General features: G+C 42.8%; 1 non-coding gene across 1 annotated transcript; it reads left to right on the top strand.

The window, feature by feature from the left end:
• Nucleotides 1–13090: 13090 nt before the first annotated feature.
• trnas-uga (transfer RNA serine (anticodon UGA)) lies at nt 13091–13172 on the top strand. The gene has a single exon. It is a non-coding gene; the product is annotated as a tRNA-Ser (tRNA).
• The last annotated feature ends 8711 nt before the right edge of the window (nt 13173–21883 follow it).

The following is a 21883-nucleotide window of genomic DNA, read 5'->3' as shown; positions in this document are numbered from 1 at the left end:
TGAGTTTATTGTCGAGCCTTACATGAGTCAGTCGATCCTGCTTGTCTCCACCACTAACCCACGGTTGGAAAAACACATACACAGAGCTCTGATCCTTCACAGGAAACCATCACAGAGCTCAAACTGATCTGTGCCTCTAATCATGAGGGCAGCTCTGTTTGAATGTTCTGACAGCCAATAGAACACATCAAACAGCCGTGTCCCCAGCAAAGGGTCCAACTCACTAACAGCAGCAGCGGAAATGTCAAGTGTAAATCTTTTTTTCGTAATTTATCTCATGTGTGGATTTCAGTTTCGTTCACCACTGCATATTGTGATTTTTCCTCCGGTTTTCCTTTGGTTTGATTTTGGCTTTCCCAGCTATAACAAATCACTGTTAAGTGCTTCTCTTTTTTTTACGTCACATGTGCCTAAATGATGAATCAGTCACAAGAATTAATATCTAAATATATAATCTTATTTATTGCTCATGTAGCATTTTACAGTCTTCTCACAGACTTCAACCCCTCTTACATGTGAAGCAGGTGCTGTGAATCCTGGTTTCTTTAACCCTTTATACTCTGCCCATTGTAACTGATGCCTGGACTTCATCAAGCTTGTCATACTGAGTTCATTCTGTCATTCGGCACCATACACAATTGTGTTTGCTTGTCTGTTTGTTTGCTGGTGCTTGTTGGTGCTTGTTTGTTTGTTAGAGAATTTGGTAAGTAAATGGAAATTTATGGAATAACACAAAGGAATTTTCAGGAGTGGTGTGACTTCCAATTTGCCCTCATATCATGAGTCACTGTCGCATGTAATGTCATCAATGTCCTCAAACGCCTCAAAAAGAGTAACTAAGCAAGTGGGCAAACATGGGTCTGTTGGTGTCGGAGCAACTGAACTGAACCAAAAGCATGTCAATGCAAGCTTATCTCAGGTTATACAGGTGATACAGTGAACCAGCAACCACCAATTCAGGTCTCTCGGCTGTTTGTCAGGTTGCATCACTTCAGACACACTCACATAACTGACCGCAAAGCTTCTGCGTAGCAAATCTAACATTTCAGTTATTCGGTTTTGGCAGTTTGTGTCGACTCAGAATCAAGTTACCAAGCTCAGTGCTGAGTCTAAAACATGAGTCAGTGATTAAACAAACTGGAATCTCAGGTTTCGACTCATTACATTTTTAGGCCGTCTATATGCAGATTTTTCTTTTGTACCTTGAGCCAAAAATGCATCAAAGAAATCAGTGCTATTCCATTGTTTGCTGCATATGCTGTGCATGAAGCGTTGTGTAACTGGAGTATGAGAACAAGACATCAACGTGAGGACGTGCATGCGGTGGCTCACTCCCAACATAATATCTACATGCTCGGGTGAATCAACTCACATATAACAGTAAGAATAGGTTGATTTATGCTGCTTTCAATATAAATATTGTGTTTGAATGATAACAAACAATTCATTGCCTTAATTTGAGTATAATCCAATGTAAATGTTCAGCATCAGCCTGTGTGAAAGCAAGTGAGCCTCCAGTGGATGTTCATAATATATAGTACATGAACAAAGGCCTCCATACTGACGTGACAGAAATATGAATCTTTTTTTTTCAAAAAAAAACTTCAACTAATACCAACCACAATAAAATACCAACCACGATAAAGCTTTATAACAGGTCATAACTGTGTGCATGTGTTGTATATATACAGTATATATAGTATTCCACTCTACAATATGTATATATATGTATAGTGTTTATTTATTTTGTATTTCTTCTTCTGCTCCTTGCTACTGTGACGACTGAATTTCTCATCTCTGAGATCAATAAGATCACAATCAGCATATAATATAAGAAGTCAGTCCGGGACTTTTAATTTCATAATATCCCGAATTACAAAACTTCAGTTTTCTTTACATTTCTAGCGATTTCCACAGAATTTGTAAGGCTGATAAGTGCAGCTGAAGGACAAATACTCAAGGCCAAGACAGACATCCGAAGAAACAGACTGTAACCAGCTACAATTAAAAATGCTGCTTTACCCCTGATGTGTGAAGAGTGGATTTGAAAAGCAGACTGGAAAAATAAAAGTTGAGGTGTTTTGGAGAGCCTCTGGCCCAGGAAGACTGGCTCAGCAAACTGTCTGATTAGAACCATATTTCTCTGCGCTAAGTGGACGACGGACTGAAACAGAAAACGAGGAAAGTGGGGAAGCGGGAACATGAGGATGGGAGATGTAAGGAAGAGAAGCAGGAGGCATGAGAATGTGAATGAAAGAGAGAGAATGAAAGAGAACAAAACCAGGAGAAAGTGAGAGCGGAGTTGGTGTAACTCTGTCAGGGAGCCCCTTCAACAATCAGACTCTCTCTTAGCAGCTCATTGGATCCAGATGACCACTTCCTCACTCTGTCCAGCTCTGTGTAGTACTGACCGGGCAGGAGAGTCAGACCTTAGCCAGACACAGAGCTGCTTCTGAAAATCCAGATCAGTCACTTTTTTTTTTTGATAGTGCCTTTTCCTATTTCATATCATGATGTATTGACAAATTGGTGCATTGTTAACAGATCTAAGAGAATCTATGGCCAAAGGGCTTTGGGAACAGCTGTCGAAATTGGATGGATTACAAAACATCTCAGTTGTATGCGTGTGCTTTTTTCCTGATTCCTGTCTTTCTTCCTGTGTGCTCTGAAGAGAAGGAGTTTGGGATACAATCTCACTGACTGATTGTGGGTTTTGAAGTTTATTGAGCATTCAATCATTTTGTATGAGCTTTAAACAAGAGATCCAGTGATAGCGGGGAAGCCAGCAGTGAGATATGTTACACTGAATATCTGTAGGAAAAGGAATTCAGTCTGCTTGGGTGGAATATAAATAAAAGTTTAACAGACATCCAAGCTCAGGATAAGGACAGGTGATCAACTGGTGGGAGTAACTTTGGGCTTTAAGAGTAATTTTATCTGCACTTTATCTGCATTTTATCTGCATGTGTTTGTTTGTTGAAACACCAGCTGACTTTGCCTACTTCCATCTGCTTCAAGGTTAACCATGTGAATGAAGAAAGTACTTTTACTCCCAACATTCCCAACTTGTTAGTGTTCTCAACTCTTGTCATTATCATGTACTGTATCTTTTTGTTCAAACAAGTGAGGCGATGGGTTTCTAAACAGCACAGGATGGATGAAATGTCAGAGAATAAGAGAGACAGAGTAAATAAGTTATATTAAAATTATTTATTGTGGTGGTCTTGCTTTTGTGTATTCACGTCATGCCTTGCAGCTCAATTTAGCAAGATTCAACCATATCGTAGATTGTGTTTCATGTCCACCAAAGGAAACTGATTATGGCGTCTATGGCTCTCATTGGTAGGCTGGTGGAAGCGTTACCATTCTCCAAACAGCAGTTCTATTGTTGGTAATTTGATCATTTCGATATTCAATCAACAGATTTTTTCGGTTTGTGGCTGTTTGTCAGCTTGAGTGCAAAACAAGACTTATAAATAATTTGCTGACTCAGATTTCTTCCTGTGTGGGTCAACAGTAAACATAGAGTAAGCACAAGCCACTGAAATGAGACTGATGGTGAGGCAGGCATTGCTGATTGCGCAGCCCGAATAACTTTTAAAAGATTGCCATGCTCCATTTTTAGTGTAAAACCCAGGCAAGAGAAAACAGGACAGAGTTCAGCAGAAGAACGTTATCAATCTATACTGTAAATTCATATCAAAGTTGGCGTGATTGGTTTTTATCAGGTCAATCATTTTATATTGGCCAATGGAAATGCCTGCCCCGGGCTGCTGACCAATTGCATTTGTAGATGGGCGGGGCTTATGGCAGCACGGTGTGTGAGACTGTTATAGATATGGAGAAAAAGAAAGGTTGCAGTAATACAGAGAGCTAATCTGTATTGCCGGCCTCATAACTAACTATTATTTATAACATAACTAACATTTACAACAATTAAGTCCCTATAAAGGCCTGTTGAGGATTGAAACCTGTGTTTATAGTGAAGTTCACATGTAAAGCAGATTTAATTGGTGTGTGTGGCCGTGACAAGCTCACGACTCCTATCACTGTTTTCTCCACCAGAACAGTGAGTAATGCAGATAATATCCACTGAGGATTTAATTGCGCTCCAACATGTGGACCAACCAATGATAGCAGAAGCCTGAGGAAAATAAGATAAAAACCCCGGATGAGTCACTCTGCTGTGCTTAAACTTCTTTTCCTTTCTGTTAATAGATGTTGTTGCTCATGTTTGGTTCCCATAACAGTGTCCAATATGAAATTCCGTTTAAGTGACTGCATGGGAGTTATTAGTTATTTGTTCACCCTTAATTGTAAAATAGCTGTCTGAAAAACCATTGAGAAAGGAGGATGACGCTATACTTCTGTCTGTTCCTCTTCATCACACAGAGTAATGTGGATTACATTTGAAATGCACTGTAAATATCTGTTACTGTTGACATCCAATGCAAACTGAGCATCCTTTACTCTGTTTTGGCATCAACTTTGCATATATTGTATGTAGAGTCTCAACCATGCATACGGACAAACATTTATTTCAAACCAATCACAATTCATCTTAACAAGATTATGCCAAAATACTGTGGTAAAACAGAAAAAACGATATAACAATAAAACATAACAAACACAAATGGATACTGGATTCAACTCAACAGTGTTCCTCTGAGGGATTTGTCTCACTTTACAAGAACAGAAGAAGGTCCATCTGATGCTGTACGCATGGAAAAGGATGTTTGTTATTATAATCAAACTATCCAGCAAATTTTTTGTGTACTTAATGACGTAACTACAGCTGTCAACTGTCTCCATAAATCTAAATGAACTAGTAAGGTCAAAAAGGTTTGAGCTATTTCCAATCTTTTACTTGATCTTACAGCTGCGAACCAGTGTGTGCTTCACAAATCAAACATACAGCATCAGTGATAAAATGCTGTATAACTCTTCAGTTTTGAGATTAAAGTGTCATAGCTGAGCGTTTGAGATGCTTTGGTGCACGTTTCTACTTGGTGGAGGGATTATGTATCCCAACTGGCCTGGGAACGCATGAGATTCCCCCAGGAAGAGTGAGACAATGTGTCAACGACCCGGGACATCCAGGCTGCACTGCTCAGCATTTAGCCTTTGAATTCATTTTTTCCAAAGTTAAATTCAGTTTGGTGAAATGCACAGCTTGTATTTCCTGCAAGAATGACACCACATCCTCCACAGTAACCATAACGACTGAACTGAAGGAAATATGCAGTCTCAAACCCAAACTGAGGTTCTGACAGCTTTTTGATTGCTTGAACATCTCCACTCCTCTCCTCTCCTCTCCTCTCCTCTCCTCTGCTCTCCCCTTCTCTCCTCTTCTCTTCTCTTCTCTTCTCTTCTCTTCTCTTCTCTTCTCTTCTCTTCTCTTCTCTTCTCTTCTCTTATCTTCTCTCCTCTCCTCTCCTCTCCTCTCCTCTCCTCTCCTCTCCTCTCCTCTCCTCTTCTCTCCTCTCTTTAAATCTCACACACTGAGAGGACAGTGCTTTACACAATCCCCAATGTCAGAGCGGACCACATAATAGCCTTCCTGGTGTTTGTGTTATAAGGAAAAAAGAAACAGTGTGTTTACAGTGGAGCTGCACTTAGTCAGAGAGTTTAATTGAAGGTGAGTGTTGGTATCTGGGCCCGGCCAAAAGAATGTACGTGGCCCCAAAGACTCACGGGATCTCACACCCACTCCATGGGGTTAGTTTCAGCTGCTTTGCATGTCTAAAACAAACCGCTACATCTGTTTTTACTTCATGTTTTGTTTGTCGATGAAAATCGCAGCTTCACTAAAAATGATTACATTGGGTCTTATTGGCCTGGATCTCATGATCCGGAACAGGAGATCGATTGGTTGAAAGGGGAACGATTGGTATAAACAGATTTATAGAGAGAGAGATGTATGACCATGTGTACACACACACACGCGGATAGGGTTTCCCTGAGAAACATGAAGACATCCCGGCCTTATTCTGCACGGCTGGAACACATTGAGGTTTGCACATCAGATCTGGAGATTTTAGAGTCCCTTTTTCCTCTACAGTGAAGCCGGATTACACCGTGAACGTACATACACAGCCACTGCATTCAACGGCACGAAAGCTGCAGTACCTACAACAATCACAAGGGCAGTAATGTCACATTTTGTCATGTCAGCAGCTCAGTAACAGTGACAATCGATCACGAGGTGAGAGAGTGTGAGTGTGAATCAATGTTTGGCTTAATCTGACAACAAACACACACACATACACACACACACAATCACACACACACACACACACACACACACACACACACACACTGCTGCATATAGATACATTATTCATCACCAAACCTACTGTGAATAAATGCACACACACACACTCAAAGGCACATACACACACACACACATAGACAGTGTGAAGCCACAGGTGTGGAGAGTTTTGTTTATTTGGAGGGTCTCTATTCCCTCCTATCCCTCCTCTCACATTTCTTCACCTCCTCCTCCCATTCCTCCTTCACCTCCTCTCTTGCACCCCCACTTCTCTGACGTCCAATCTCTCCCTCACCTGCCACGCGAGGCTCAGCTCTCTTTTCCGCACGTCTAATATACCCGATTTCTCATTCTCCCCCTCCTGTGCCGACTTTGCTTTCACACCTATTCATCCTCTCTCCTGTTACACACAGACACACGCACACAAACTGGGAGGAATGTCCGGAATGCGCCCGTTCTTGCAGCATCATGTTGTTCTCATACATACGACTTCTACTGCAGAAACGGGCAGCGGCGCGAGTGTTTTTCCACGCCTAGCCCGGGGATGGATGGAGAGGCAGATGGGATGGATGGAGCGATAGAATGATTGATGAAGATGTGAGACGGTGTTGACTCGGCCCTTGGCTCCGCGCTTAAGCCAAAGGTAAATAACAAGGTGGCACCCCAGCAATGAAAGTCCAGCTCTTTGTGTGGAACATACACACATATTTTCAGAGATTTCCTAGAAAATCAGATGCAGGTGTTGGCCGATTTACACACACACACACACACACACACACAGAAGAAATGGAAAATGTCATGGACAACCTCCATCAATATTCTGGTATAAGGTTTCCCTCAAATGTCTTTGATAGATAAAATCTCTCTTTTTCTTTCCAAAATATTTGACAATGTTTATCCGCTTCTTCCAAGTATTATCCAAAGTTAAATATTAAATCCCAATATGATTCTTTAAATGTAACTACAACATGACATCAAAGGGAAAATGCTTCACTTTATATAAATGATCAAATGTCAAACTTTCCATAACTTTTCCTCCTCTTTGGAAACTCCAGCATCTGAATTAAACACAAACTTATGCTTGTCGATCGGTCGTCCCTTTGCAACAATGAGCCACAGAGTTTTGACAAAAGGTCGCAGTGACACAGTTGTCTCATGTAAACAACGTGCACCATCATAGTGTTTGTTCAACCTGCACAGCCATCCCAAATCCAGACACCATCTCTGCCAGACTGGGCTGTGGAATGACCGGGCTCCACGGATGGCTAACCAGATGAAAACACAGATAACTCGCCGGCTCATCTCCTCCCCACCCCCACCCCACCCCCCTGGTTTGGCTGCCAAAGCTAAACTTCTATCTTCACTGGACGACCCAGTTTAACAGCTGGCGTAAACAAATATCAGTCAGCTAATGTGCATTCAGACGGCGAGGAACACAACAGCAAAACTTAGTTGGCTGCGTTTTGCTGGGCTTGGCTCGGCTGCAGGTTGCACGGTGTTGCAGGAGAAGAAAAGAGGCTGCAGGAGAAGATTTGGATGGCTTAGTTAAAGATTTAGTTCAATCTCTAACTTCACCTGATTGCTTCACTCTGGTTTTCTTCCATAGTTTCTTGACGTATTTCCTGACAACCTGGATATAACCTCAGGTTTATATAACATATCACCCCCTGTGTTAAAAGGTCCGGTGAGCTAAGTGTCCCTGGCCACATCCTGACACATTTAGTGAGCCTGGAGCTGAATAAAGTTGCAACATATAACATTTTCACTCATAAAGAACACATTGCATGTCTCATTATCCAACAACTTCCCCACTTTAACCTCTCTGGCTGAAGGAGGGAGTGGGGTTGTGAGTGGTTGTTGATAGTCAGCGCCTCACCTCCCATCTGCCTTATCAGCTAGCGTGAGTTGAGAGATGGACGACGGAGGAGTTCATCTCGCTGGATCTCGGCTTGTCTCTGTGTTTATTCCTCTGATTGATAACGTTCATCTGCTGAACTCTGTCCTGTTTTCTCTTGCCTGGGGTTTTACACTAAAAATGGAGCATGGCAATCTTTTAAAGGTTATTCGGGCTGCGCAATCATTTGCAGTCAGATATGGACTCGGCATTATTTTACGAGGATAAATTAGTCTCTGTTGTGTTCTGTTTTTGGCTTGATATCACGAAACACATTGCTGTTCAGATGGTCAGACCTCTTAGATGAATTCAAAAAGGTCCTGGGCTTCAGTTGCAAGCTGGCCATTAAAGCAGACAGGCCTCCTCAGACACCATCTTAGTTATGAATGGATCTCTTAAGATAGAACTTTAATTGGTGCAACAGCCCAACTCCCAACCTGTCAGGTGGGGCAGTATCAGAGAGCCGTGGTGTGAGATTTGGCTCTGAACCACCATGTTACTAGTGATCACTTGCAAATAGCAGTGATATACACTTACTTCTCCAATCCAGAGTCCATAGTTTTGTGAAGGAAGGGTCTGAACAGTGCCTTTGTACCGGCCTGATAACAGGATGAACCTCTCCCTCCTCTAAAAGCTAAAACACACCTGTGGCATCTAACACTTAGTCTGTGATAGCGTGATGAACACAAGGTAAGGGCTCCAGAAAAGTAGCCGTTTATTGCAGCTTCATTTCCTCTGCGGTAAGATAATGGCAACGTCCCCTCCTGTGATCTTACACTCGTCATCTCTGTGTTATTGTAGAGGTAGAAAAATATCCGGAGCTCTGCGAGGCCGTACCTCGTATTAATGAGACTGTATTAAAAAGTCATTTCCTGATGAGCTTGTGCCTCTTTGGGAGAGAAAACACACAAAAAACTGCTGAAGTGCTGCAGATTTATCGTGTATTTACGCTCCGTGCTGTGTGGTCCTAACAATGAGCAGCACTGCAGCATGTGTGCTACTGACTTCACACCACGCACGTCATACCCACACACTGCCGTGCTAAGCAGTGTGTGTTTCTTTTTAGACCTTTGCACCCCAAATAACGAGACGCTGACCTCACTCTCAGACGCACTATGTGGTATAAACCTCGTAAATCGCAGAAATACTGCTGATAATTCAATCTGGCACAAACGATTAGCCTCAAGTTTAATCTCTAAATTATTACTTTTAAAAGAAATAATACATGGCTGTGTATTTGGACAGCCGTTTTCTCTGTTGAAGGAAATGCAGCGCAGCTCATCGTGGCGTCACCGACCTAGACGTCGACATCCTGAGGCTGTAAAGTTCTGACCAAAGGGAGATATACGCCGTCTTTTCCTCGGACACAAGGTCACGGAAATCTCTCGTTCCTCGTTTTCTCAAACCTCTCGGCTTGCGGGCAGAGAAGAGAACACAACGAAAGTTCTTTTCCAGCAAACCAGGCACACGTACGCAGCTTCCACCAGCGACCCAGACACCAAGTCAGCATTCAGGGTGATTCTGTGTTAGGATTAAAGTTATGTCACCAAGTATCTCACAGTCTCATGCACAGAAGAAGAAGAAGAAGAAGAAGAAGATGGTGGTGAAATGAATGAAAACAATGATATAGGAATACAGCCATGGCAATGATTTAATGTCAGAGTGTCTCATGTGGTATAAAATCAGACGCATCAGCCCTGGAATGTGTTTAGCCGCACAGTTCTGTTTTGTCTGAGGCCTAAATGATCTTGATTGGAATGTGAGTGCTCGTAATTTATTGAGCAAACTCAAAAAGAAGTCACTGGCAACGCAGAATAACACCATCGCAAAAAAACACACCAGGCCAGAGATTTGGGGAAGATTCTGGCTGACCTCCTGGACCAAAGAGCTGTTTATCTGAAACGTTAGGAAATGAAACCATTTGTGTTTGCTTGAATTATGTCTGATTGGATCCAGATAAAGCAAATTAGATGCTAGAAAAATGTTTTTCATTCAAGGTGAAATAGCAGATTACATAATGTTCCATTGTTTTTGTCATTCTGACTGTGTGTAATAATCACATTCTCTTACCGCTATTCCATAAACCTGTCAAAGCAAACAAAGAACAAAACAAACCAGCAGCACCCATAATGACTCCGGCCCTTCCAGTGGTCAGAGCTGCTGGTTACAGATAACAGAGGGAGTTAGAGAGATGATAGATTTAGATGTTTGGACGTTCTGCTGCTGCTTCTCTCGCCTGTGATGCTGCATATTGGAAATCTGAGCGCAATAGCAGATTAAAACCTCGTTTATGAATTTATGATGCTCGCAGGCTGAACCGGCCTGCGGAAGTCTGAACTTGGTGGATATAGCTGATGCAGAGGTTACATGTGTACAAAAAGTGGACAAAAGAGGATAAACCTAGGACAAAAGTTCAAAAATCTCATTGTTTGAGTCATAAAAAACAGGGAAAGCCTGAGGAATTTCCTTCAGCTCAGTGAGTCAAAGATCAAGAGGTTCTGGCAGAATCTGGAGAGTTTGATTAAAACATTTGAATTGTTAGTGAAACTCTCTGTTCCAATGTTAAATGAATCTCAAATGTGTTGTTACATCACATATGTTATTAATTCCATGCATCATTCACTCCATTCTTAAACAATGACGTCTGTCCAAACATTTAGGTAATTTTGTAAATCACACTTTTACTTCTGAGCAATAATCATCCAAATTTCCTGTGTAATTGCCTTTGATTGAGTTTTCTGTTCTTTATTTCTGTACACTCTGTACTTTTGATGCATTTGACGCCAGAGGCAAAACCTTTTGTGTTGCTGCTGACAAATGGCATGTAAAGATGGAGAGCTTTCACATATTTGCATACATATTTCCTCAGAGATTGTGGTTATTGAATCATTTCTAGAATGTCTGTTGTTATGTAGCAATCCATCAGAAACCAGGAATAATAGTATTTAACAGTCTAAACCATGGGATTTTCCCCATGTCTGTCCTGCTTGTGGTATGGACGACACTGTGCTTAAAGCCGGTCAGATGGTATCGCTGCGACGTGGAAATCAGCTTTGACTGTGAAACTGTTCGCAGCATTGTGAGGAGAAACCAGCTAATGCTCAGTTCACATACAAAGTTCGCCTTTATTAGCCTGTGGTCTGTTTGAATACCAGGCAGAAAACCACAATAAAAACAGATCATCACAAATTTTAACACTACAGAGCGGAGAACTCTGACTGTGGTAAAGAAAAAACTTAAAAAAACAACCTGATGTTAATTCTCACTCAACAAAGAATGTTTGTTTATTAACTTGTGGTTCTTCCCATGCTTCTTGGTTACTTTGCATCTTTATTGGGTTATACTCCTTTGTCCTTATGTGGAATCCATTGTTCCCCAATAAAACATTCTGTGAACATGTCATGACCAGTTGGAGGATGGAGAGAGGGGAGAACAGTGTGACTGCAGTAACCTGGGACATTCTTACAGCAAAACTTATCCATGTGCATCTAAAGTCCTACATTCTGAAAATGAACCCCTCAATTTCCATTTCCCTTACAAGTCAATTGTATATAAAGCTTTGAGGTAAGCTGCACAGTGAGCTGCGATTGCTATGTCAAACAAACGCAAACTGATATAGCTTCTGAGAGAAGAAGTTTACCCTTTGAGGATGTGTTGCAGTCCGAGTACAACATGTCCTTAAGTGTCCGGGCCTGCATGCTACCTACTGAATCTAACTTCTAAAATTGTGCCCTTAAATGGCCCGAAACCTACATTTCCCCCAACAGTTCCTGCCCAAACTATAAGTACTCTGATGTTGCCTGACAATAGATGCAACTTCTGCCAACAACAAATTGTTGGTGAAATTTGTCGGAAGAAACAACCGAAAGACTAAGGCCATGAAAAGGTTCCAGATCAGTGTGGAAAATGTTGAACATATACAATTCTTGAATGCCCCTCTGCTGGTCAGCCCACAGCTCTGACAGGGGAAGTGGTTTTCAGGCCTACACACTGAGGTTAATGCTTTTAAACTTCTACATGTGTCAGTGATTGTGGTTTAACAGGGTGACGGCCCAGTTCGCTCTGAACAAGCACTCGGCGATGCCGCCATGCCTCGGCCTTCCTCTTTGACGAGCCACTGAGTTTCTTAACATGCCAAGGAGGGGGTACTTAAGTTCAGGAATGAAAATATATGGGCGGTTTGAGCCTAATGTTTTAAATAAGCCTTTGAGAAAGTCATTGTGGGATTATTTTGCCTTTGGCTGCGACAACGAGCGCGGAGCAACAGCTTCTCTTTCAACTTCACATGGCAGCGCCTGGTTCCATCTGTCCATCCATCCACATCCACCCACCCCCCTTACAGCACACGCATCCATCCACTATCTATGTAGTCAACATGCTGTATGTAACCCGAGATGGTCTTTTGACTTCCATGTCAGTAGTACAGAGATTTACATCCTGTTTTGTTGTGGTAATGAGGTGGATTATTCGCCCGTGTCCAATGGTTAAAATGGAACACATGTGCACATTCTCCCACGTCTCCATTTATCACCGACAGGACTTTATGGGAGTCCGTTCAATGAAACAGGTGCATATATGCCAGACTATTACTGTATAGTCGCTTCCAAAGGCAACTTAAAGGGTATTTGCATGTGTGAGTGTGCAAATGTACACATTTATTAACATTAACACATTTTAGTTCAATTGAGGCTCACTACACGATTTATTGCTGGATTTTTAGAGCCGTTTGATTAGATACAGTCGCACCTGCCCGTCGTGGTAAAATGTTGTTGAGCGTGAGAGAATGACTAGTGAGACCATGTTCCACCTGTTCTGCTGGCAACAAGTAAAGTTAGCACAGCAATAATATAAAATAAGCTAAGTCCTCTCATATGATCACAGACCTCTTCACCATCTTCACATGCACATAATCTTGCCCTATAGAAGCTGCGATGGCCGAGTGGTTAAGGCGTTGGACTTGAAATCCAATGGGGTCTCCCCGCGCAGGTTCGAACCCTGCTCGCAGCGAATTAGCTCTTTAGCTGACACGGCAGTAGCTCCGTTCAAAGAGACCCAGTGGACTGGCAGCTGGAGTTGCCAGTTTGCCTCCAGGGCAAGGGCCGGAGTCAAGGGAACAGGTATCATGGCTGCCTTGTGCTGACCCCTCTGTAATGCATGCGCAAGACAAATTGGACACATCTTCGCATGTGATTTAACCCACTAAACTTTCTTCTGACTAGCAATTCATTTAAGTATTATTAGTTTTAGTATTGTCTACTAAAGAGCTCATCAAATTCATAATTTGTCATGACTTTGCAAAATTTTGCACATTTTGGGGTGAAAAATTGTAAAGTAACAACCTCACAAATCACCAGAAATGACTGTAAGAGCATCTCACAAGCCTCCCAAGTGGACACCAGGGACATGAGGATGGTAGAAGTATAGTAATAACATTCATCATGAACTCAAAGAGAGAGAGAGAGAGAGAGAGAGAGAGAGAGAGAGAGAGAGCATTTCATCCCATATTCATGGTCTTCGTGTGTGTGTGTGTCATTTCTGTGTTTGGCAAAAGAATGGAAATTAAAAATGCCACTGCTGCCATGAAGAGTTTGTACCGAGAGAGATGGATGTAACCCAGGCGGTTAAAAAACAGAGAAGCAGAGAAAGTAAAACCATGTCGCTCCAACCAACCAGAGCGACTGCTGCTAGAGAAGACAACAAGACGACTCTGTGTTAAGCCCCAGAGCAGCAGAGCAGCAGAGCAGCCACCAGGCACAGAAGCACTTTCAGTGAGCAGGAAAACTGTCAAACGCGCGGCGGGCCTAATCACAAAACAGAGCAAATGTGTGTGTCTCTGTGTGTGTGTCACATTTTTCATAAGTAGTGGCTAAAGACAGAGATCCCCGCTGGCAGAGCTTGGAAGGAACGTGTCCCTCTGAATTTCCTTGGTGGACAGTATACGCTGTAGGTATGGTAACCATGCAGAACGCTGAGGGGACGGCGCTCCAATTAGACTGAGCTGCTGCTGGCCTTGATAAAGCTCAACAGGAGAGGCAGATGGAACTGATACGTGTGTGTGTGTGTGTGTGTGTGTGTGTGTGTGTGTGTGTGTGTGTGTGTGTGTTTGTGCGCGTTCAGCAAACCTCATCCTGGACATTGCCACAGCTTTCCAACAATGCTAAATGCATACATCCGTGGAAATCTAATAAAATCCATAAATTGTTCTGGTGGAATGCTGTGGTGCAATGTATGGTGAAAGACCACAGGAAGCAAATGAAAACTACCCACTAAAGACTTTCTGTGTGTGTGTGTGTGTGTGTGTGTGTGTGTGTGTGTGTGTGTGTGTGTGTGTGTGTGTGTGTGTGTGTGTGTGTGTGTGTGTGTGTGTGTGTGTGTTGTGCATGTTCTCTGTATGTGCCTACGAACTTGGGTTTCAAAAATAAATCAGCAAAGGTGAGCTCTAGTATAATAGAAGTGATAAAGCTGATAAAAGCCTTTGATCGATTCATGGAGATCGCTCAGCTCACTGCCAATTCCTGCATAATGCCAGGCCCAACGGTAATGGCAGTGTGGGCCTTGAGGTGAAAAAGGGAGGCGACAAATCTCCATTATTTGGTTCTTTTCGTCAATGTGATCACTTTTTTCAGGTGATTCCTTTCCTACTGCTTTTCCTGATGTGTCCTTGCCTTCCTTCCTTACCTTGGAGGCACTACCTTACATGTTCAGCATCCCATTAAAACACAATTCCCGAGGCTGTAATCTTAAAGTCATGGGGAATAGTTTAAACAAAGTGAAATGAGCCGGACAGCCCGGCGCGTTATTTTGTCTTACAGGCTCAATCTGCCAAGCCATTCGTCAAGTTTATGCCGTAAAAGTGCAGCTCCGCATCAGTTTTTCAACAAAGGAGGAAGTTTGGGCTGGCCGCTAAGACACACAAACATCCTGATGGCCTCTGCTGTGAAATGTGGCATTGGTCAGAAAAAGATCCAAGGGAGGAGATGAGTGAGGAGCCCGAACCTCTTAAATGCTATTTAATCACTTGAAGCGGCAGCAGTAACCATGCGATCCAGCACTTAGACTCCCCCTTGCTCTTTATCTCATCTTAATAATTCAGAAAAGGTTGATGGATGCGTTTAATAGCTGGAGAGAACAAGAGCACTTACTCAGCCCATCAATCTTGACCTGCGCGGGTCAAAAAAAAGACGAGAGCCTTCTGCAGATCCGAAGGGATTTGGCTGCACCTTTTACAAAGCTTTCCCCCCATACATTAAGACAAATTTCATCTTTTATTTTGGAGGGAAGCGGCCAAGGCACGAAAGAGGAGGCATGAGAACAAGAGGGAACGGAGAGGTGAGGGCGGGGGAGGCGGTCGGAGGAATGAGGGGAGAAAGACAATGAAGATGAAGAATGGGAAGTATGAATTGTAGAAGGTAAGAGGTCGGCGGGTTGCTCTGGGCCAGAGGGACTCTAGTGAATTTGAGAGGAAACGCCGCTTCCAAGTCCAGACTGCTACTTCGAGTTCACGGGTACCGTCGCCGGGGAAAAGGCAAAACTGGGGACAAGCAGGGAGGAGGAAGGAGTGAAAGGGTAATGGAGGACAAAGAGGAGAGACGCATTCCTGGAAAGAGTCGCAGCGTCGTTCCTTCATACTGTCTGCAGAGAAATAACAGAGGAGGAGCCAGACAGTCACACGCTAATCAAAATTGAGATGTCTGGCTTTCACCTGCTTTTCAAATTAATTGGGGTTTTCAAATGATTTAGATTTTGCTCATTTTTATTACTTTTCTCAGTATATTTGATGAATGCTGAAGAGGAACAAGACATAAAACTGCGACAATTTAAATAAAATAATGGTGACATGTTGGCTTATGTGTAAGAAGATATTATTTTCAAATCAACATCTTAATGATACATTTGTTTTTGGAGGTTAAGGTACATGCAGGAGGCGGGGAGTGTTGCAGCGAGGTTATGGGGGTAGCAGGAGAAGAGAAATGCAGGAAGGAACACCTGCTTACAATTTTACAAAAAAAGAGAAAAAAAACCTGGGCTTGGATGCTTGGCTGGCTGGCTGGCATAGAGACTCGGCATCATTTTTCAGATCAATCTGATATTAAGCCTATATAAACGCCAGCTACTCCGGAGAACAGGCCAAGTGTTGACATATTTGACATGTGGCCAGAGGCCCTGGTAGGTAGGGCCGCAACGGAGCTTGGAAACGCGATAAACGCCATTACAATTTTCGCACCATGAGGAATTCTTCCTATCCGCGCGCGCTGCCGCATTCCTGAGTGCAGTTGGAGTAGAGGATGAAGAGTCTGAGCCACTGTTCAACACTTGGCGCGTTGGATTTAAAGCGGGTGGGGTGCATTCTTGTGGTGGGGTGCGATGGTATTGTGTCATTATCCAATGGTGACACTAAATGTAGCAGGTCAGACCCATTGTCTCTGTGAATCATGTCCACGCTTTCAGTCTCTATGCAAACATTTGAGTGTTTAGTCAGACGATTGCAGCTCTTTATTTGAGAGAGTGATTGGATTCATATCAAACAAGTGGTCAAAGAGGAAATCTAACCACTAAAACTACAAAGGCAGACACTTAATCACATACGGCACAAATCGGAAAATGACTTCACCTCAAAGGCAATTTTGAGGTAAAGCTGCTTCTGAGCTGTAAGCATTTGCTGAGCTGCTTGTGTTTCTGCATCGGGTTATACATATGTATGCATCTGTGCACGTATATGTGCACGTATATGTGTGCATGTATCTGTTTATTTGAGCCTGCTTTAGATTTGAAGCAACCCAAACCACAATGATGTAGACCTCTGAGTCTGTATCCTCTCTCTGTCTCAGGCTGGATTCTGACTTTCTGGCCCCTCCAGAAGAGAGGAGATATCAAAGGACAGCCATCTGGTTCTCTCAACTCTTCCTCCCTCTGCGTCTCTGTCTCTGTCTGTTTCTCTGCCTCTCTCTTTTTGTTTCTCCACATGTAGCAATAGGGATACAAGTTGAGGATTCTTTAAGCTGACTTGTGGGAAGCCATATTATTGTGTTTGTGTGACGACACAAAGCATTAGAATATGTCATGCCCTGCCATACAAATGAGAAATACACTATCTATACCATATGAGGAAGGCCTGGTGGACGTAAGCGCAATCACTGTGACCCCTGTTAAAAGTCGTGATTCTAATGATGTCATCAAGGAACAAATTAGATATGACTTTAACGCAAAACCTCAACAATATGACAAATATGCATTGATGTATTGATGCATTTAATAAAGAAAGTATAACAAATCTCAACTTGGAGGCTTGGAGTTTGAACACACTGATCTCAGCATCGCACACACTGATGCACTCGCTGACAACCGACTGTGTTTATCCAATCCCTGTCACCTAGCAGCGCCACACTAACAACATACAAACATGAAAACGCACGCAGGCATGCATGTAAGCCAACACGCACACATACCCACCGAAAAACACAGGCGTACGCATGCATATAAAGTACTAGAGATACTCACACAGATCCCATCTCCACATGGTGAACTCATGGTGACTGCACATAGTGTACATTTCTCTGGAGCTGGACCACAACCACAAGGGCCGCTGCCTGCCGTAGCTCTGCCGTTCAGCTTATCTTGGCCTGATAAGAGGAGCGTAAGGGTCTGCGGGGTGACTGAGCAGCCGTGCAGATATGCGCTCAGACCGCCTTAACCAACTATGAAAACAAACGCCTTTTTAGCTGGATTTGTTCTTCCCTTTTTATACAGCTCTTTCACAATACGAGTGTCTATGTAACCAAGCTCCAGAGGTGTTTCTCCTCGTCTCTGTTGGTCCTGCAGCTTCAGGTGTTTACTCAGGCAGCCGCAGGTTTATTCAGAGGATTTAGGAAGCCAAGTAGAGGGAATGTAAAGCCAAAGTTTATCTGTGAGCAGCACTTCTGACAGATATAATGTGCATATCTTTCCAAAGAAAGGGATGAAACTCCTTGCTTACTCGTCAAAACACACACAAATACACACACACTCGCTCCCTGCTGCTCTCTTTCTGCCGTCAGGTACATATGCCCTATTAGTACATAATTCAGCACCTTGGACAGCGAAGACATAATTACTCTTATATACAGCAAAAAGCCAATATAGCATCACATTTATTTATATATTGAATCAGCCAAACACACACGGGACAAATGTAACAAAAGCTGCTCCGTACCACTATAATCAGTTCCAGTAACAGGATGTGATTACAAAACTGCCTCAGTTTTCAATCCATCTCTGTGAATTTGCACCTGACAAAGTTGTATTTGTTTTGAAAGCTCCAGTCCACTGTTGTAACGCATTCCTTCATTGGATGTGAAGAGCTTCAGCTTGCACTCTGCAGACACGCGACACGGTGATCTAAACACAGCCACGTCTCCTTCATGCTCTGGATTCACAACCAAGAGCAAAGCCATTTGGAAAGTAAAAGGAAACAAGCATGAGGTCATCATTAGGTTTTGATATGAGTCATATTCTTCTGCACTCAATGAGTACAACTTTCCATCTCTGCACTTCTTTGCATGCCTGATTTCTTCAAGAGGAGCTGAAGTATGTTGATTATGTCTGACCACATGGAAAACAAATGAAGTTAGACAACAGATCGGACGTCCTAATCCCAATATCAACCAACAGATTCAAATGGGTTTTCAATGAAAAGTTTGTTCATTTAACAACATTTGTATTGTTTGTAAACTTTTTAAACACAATCTCAAGTTTACAGTAGGAGTTCATTTCATCGACCAGGACAATCGTTGTATGTATCAATCTGTGTATCGATCACCAGTTTGCATTGTATTATCTGAGATATGAAGTGGTGCAGCTGAGGGTTTCGTCTGAGTTGCTGTACACGCACACACACACACACACACACACACACACACACACACACACACACACACACACACACACACACACACACACACACGTACTGTAGATCTCTGACGCCGCTATCAGTCAGACCACTTAACCGCTCTGGCCGAGGAACAGCGAGTCTCTTCATAATTCTCTGTAAATCTCGGCGAGATAAAGCTCTGCTCACTTCCCTTCGTGTGATGACAGACACCAGTAGACGTGTGGAGATGAAAGGATAGTATTTCAACGCTGAACGGAAACAAACAAACGTCCTTCCAACTCCCCCTCCTCCTTTCCTCTTTCCACTCCTGCCTTCGCTCATCTCCTCCTCTCCATCCTACGTGCTCTCTTTCTGTCGGCCATAGGGGAGCACTCCAGATCAGCACTCATGCATGCACTGGCTTTACTCAAGGATGTGAGCTGTTACTCTGAGGGTGCTTGGGGCTTTGTTTCAATCCTCTAAAGTTACTGGGATGTGTAAGATTTCCTGAATTAGTAAAGCATTAAATTCCGATCAAACTTTTTCCTGTAGAGAAAAACAGTTGCTATTAGTTCTAATGCAAGAATGACAGCACTATGTTACACAATTTCAACAACAAGAGATCACTAATGACTACTAAATGAATAGAATATCTCCCTCTATAATCTCTATATCAGAAAGGACCTAACAGGAGAACCATACGCACACACAAGGCAGTATAACACTTATTTACACACTTGTTTGTCATGTTGTTTTTCACAGCAGAGGTGTAAACGATTCAGTTGAAATCCAAGAACACAAAAACACTCCACTCTGTCTGGAGGAGCAGTACGTGGATGTAGGTAGTATTGCTTCTCTGTAGAAGTCTTGGCTGTCGATAGGGGCTGACACAGAGGCAAACACCGCCAAAACACATTCTCCTCGTCTTACTCACTGCTCTTAATCATCATACGGGAACCCATGTGTTCACAGCATCTTTCTGCCAGCCAGGATTCAAATAATACAGATCATTTTCATATTAAATGAGAATTATTTATGGGGGTTTGTGTCAAAATATATAAACAGCCACTTGGATTATGTTACTGTGCTGTTATTATTGTTATTATTGTGAGAGATGTCATGGGTGTGTGTGTGTAAATAGATCTGTTGCAGGGTAATTATAGGTCCAAGCAGCGTGTTACAAGATCTGTTGATCACGTGTCTCTGATCTTAACGACCCATTGAGGAGTGTGTGGAAGTTACAAGTAAACAAACTCAGTGTTTATGTTTTCAAACAGTGGTTCTCGTGATAACTGGATGAAATATTAAGAGAGATCATTTATTATGGCGACATTACTCTGGAATTTGATACTGGGTTTATGATGGATTGAGGTGAAAATATGTTGATTTAAGGTGAGAACTGAGCCAGATACTTCTCCTGTCAAGCTCTCATTGTTCCCCGTGACCTCAGAGGCATTCTCACAACTTCCACACTGACTTCATTCAGTGACTTTCTTTCGGGCCGTCAAGGGGAACCTGTGTGTGTATGAGAGAGAAAGGGAAGGCAGAAGATGAAAGTGTGACACATCACTCCAGAGGTTGTCTCTGCTGTGCGATGCACTCTGCTCATCAATGGAGGGCTTTGACTTCAAACAGCCTGGGTGCAGCCAGAGAAGGATACACAGGAAAACAAAGCTCCACGCGGAGACTTTTGATCCTGTCAAAGTCTTCTCCCTTCATTCGCAACTACAAAAGCTTGACACGGGTCACTTCTTACCAAACATTTCGGAAATTTCGTCTGACTGTGAAGGTACTTTATTACTGCTGTCACACACACTGCATGTTGCTTTGAGCCAGATTGAACACTGCCATGTTTCTGGGAAGTGGATTTCCCAACTCCCAAGACCTTTAAGACTCATTAAAAATCAATTCTGTCATGATTGAAACTACCTTTGTGTCAGAGTACGAGTCTGTTTCTCCTGACTGAACGGATTCTTCAATGTGGTTTATTTATCCAGCGAGTGACAGCCTTCCATGTTTCACTTTAGCCAAGTCATTCCTCTTTTGTGCAGGGGAAACAGCAATAAGTACGCTTTAGTCATGATCCAGCATGAATGAATAGAGATGTTGTTTAATTTCATTCCTGAACAATTATGCCATTGGTAGGAAAATGACTGCGTTTAATCACCGGGAAGAAAGACAGTTCAGACAGGATTACCTTCACTTTGACTAACCTCCCTCCAGACATATCGTAATTTTTCATCAAAGTCTATTTAATAACCTTCAGATTCTTACCATTCCCTGGCTTGTCAGCTTATCTACTCCTATTTTCCGCTGTCCAGCTTCGATTTCAACAAACGACCTCAGTAACCACGCCACGGCCTTCTGCAGAGGCTTAGGAACTCACTGCTTTTTCCTCCAAACACAGAGTCAGGCCAACATTTCCTCTCTATTATCTCCTTCAGTTTGATTGTCATTTCTCTACAAGGCGAGAATCAGCCCATTAGCCAGCATGCCGGCTCGTTTCTGCGGCGGTGAGCATCAGCGTGGAACTAATTCAGGAAGCAGAGGGACATGGTGGCTGGCTGGCAGTGGCGTCAGACTTGTGATAGAGCCTCATGTCCGCCTACAGTAACTTAAATCAACCTCAACGATCTCAAACCCAAACTAATGTTGGATAAAATAGAATAAATGTCAGTGTAGGAAGAGAAAAGTGGAATTATTTGATTTAGATATCCAGAATCTGGAACCCGTAATGGTACAATGTGAAAATACCAAACTACATTAAGTTCTGCATTGATAAAGTCATTTAGAATTGTTGGTATGTTGGTAGGAAATATAGAGGTTCAGCGCAAATGCTGCAAATTTGTACTTTCCACTACTTCCATCAGCT

The sequence above is a fragment of the Genypterus blacodes genome, unplaced genomic scaffold, assembly GCF_046128005.1.
Source record: "Genypterus blacodes isolate CSIRO-AG114 ecotype Tasmania unplaced genomic scaffold, CSIRO-AGI_Gbla_v1 ptg000052l_1, whole genome shotgun sequence".
In the NCBI taxonomy this organism is placed as follows: domain Eukaryota; kingdom Metazoa; phylum Chordata; class Actinopteri; order Ophidiiformes; family Ophidiidae; genus Genypterus; species Genypterus blacodes.
Note: the sequence above shows the minus strand (reverse complement) of the source record. Positions and strands in the feature narration are given on the sequence as shown.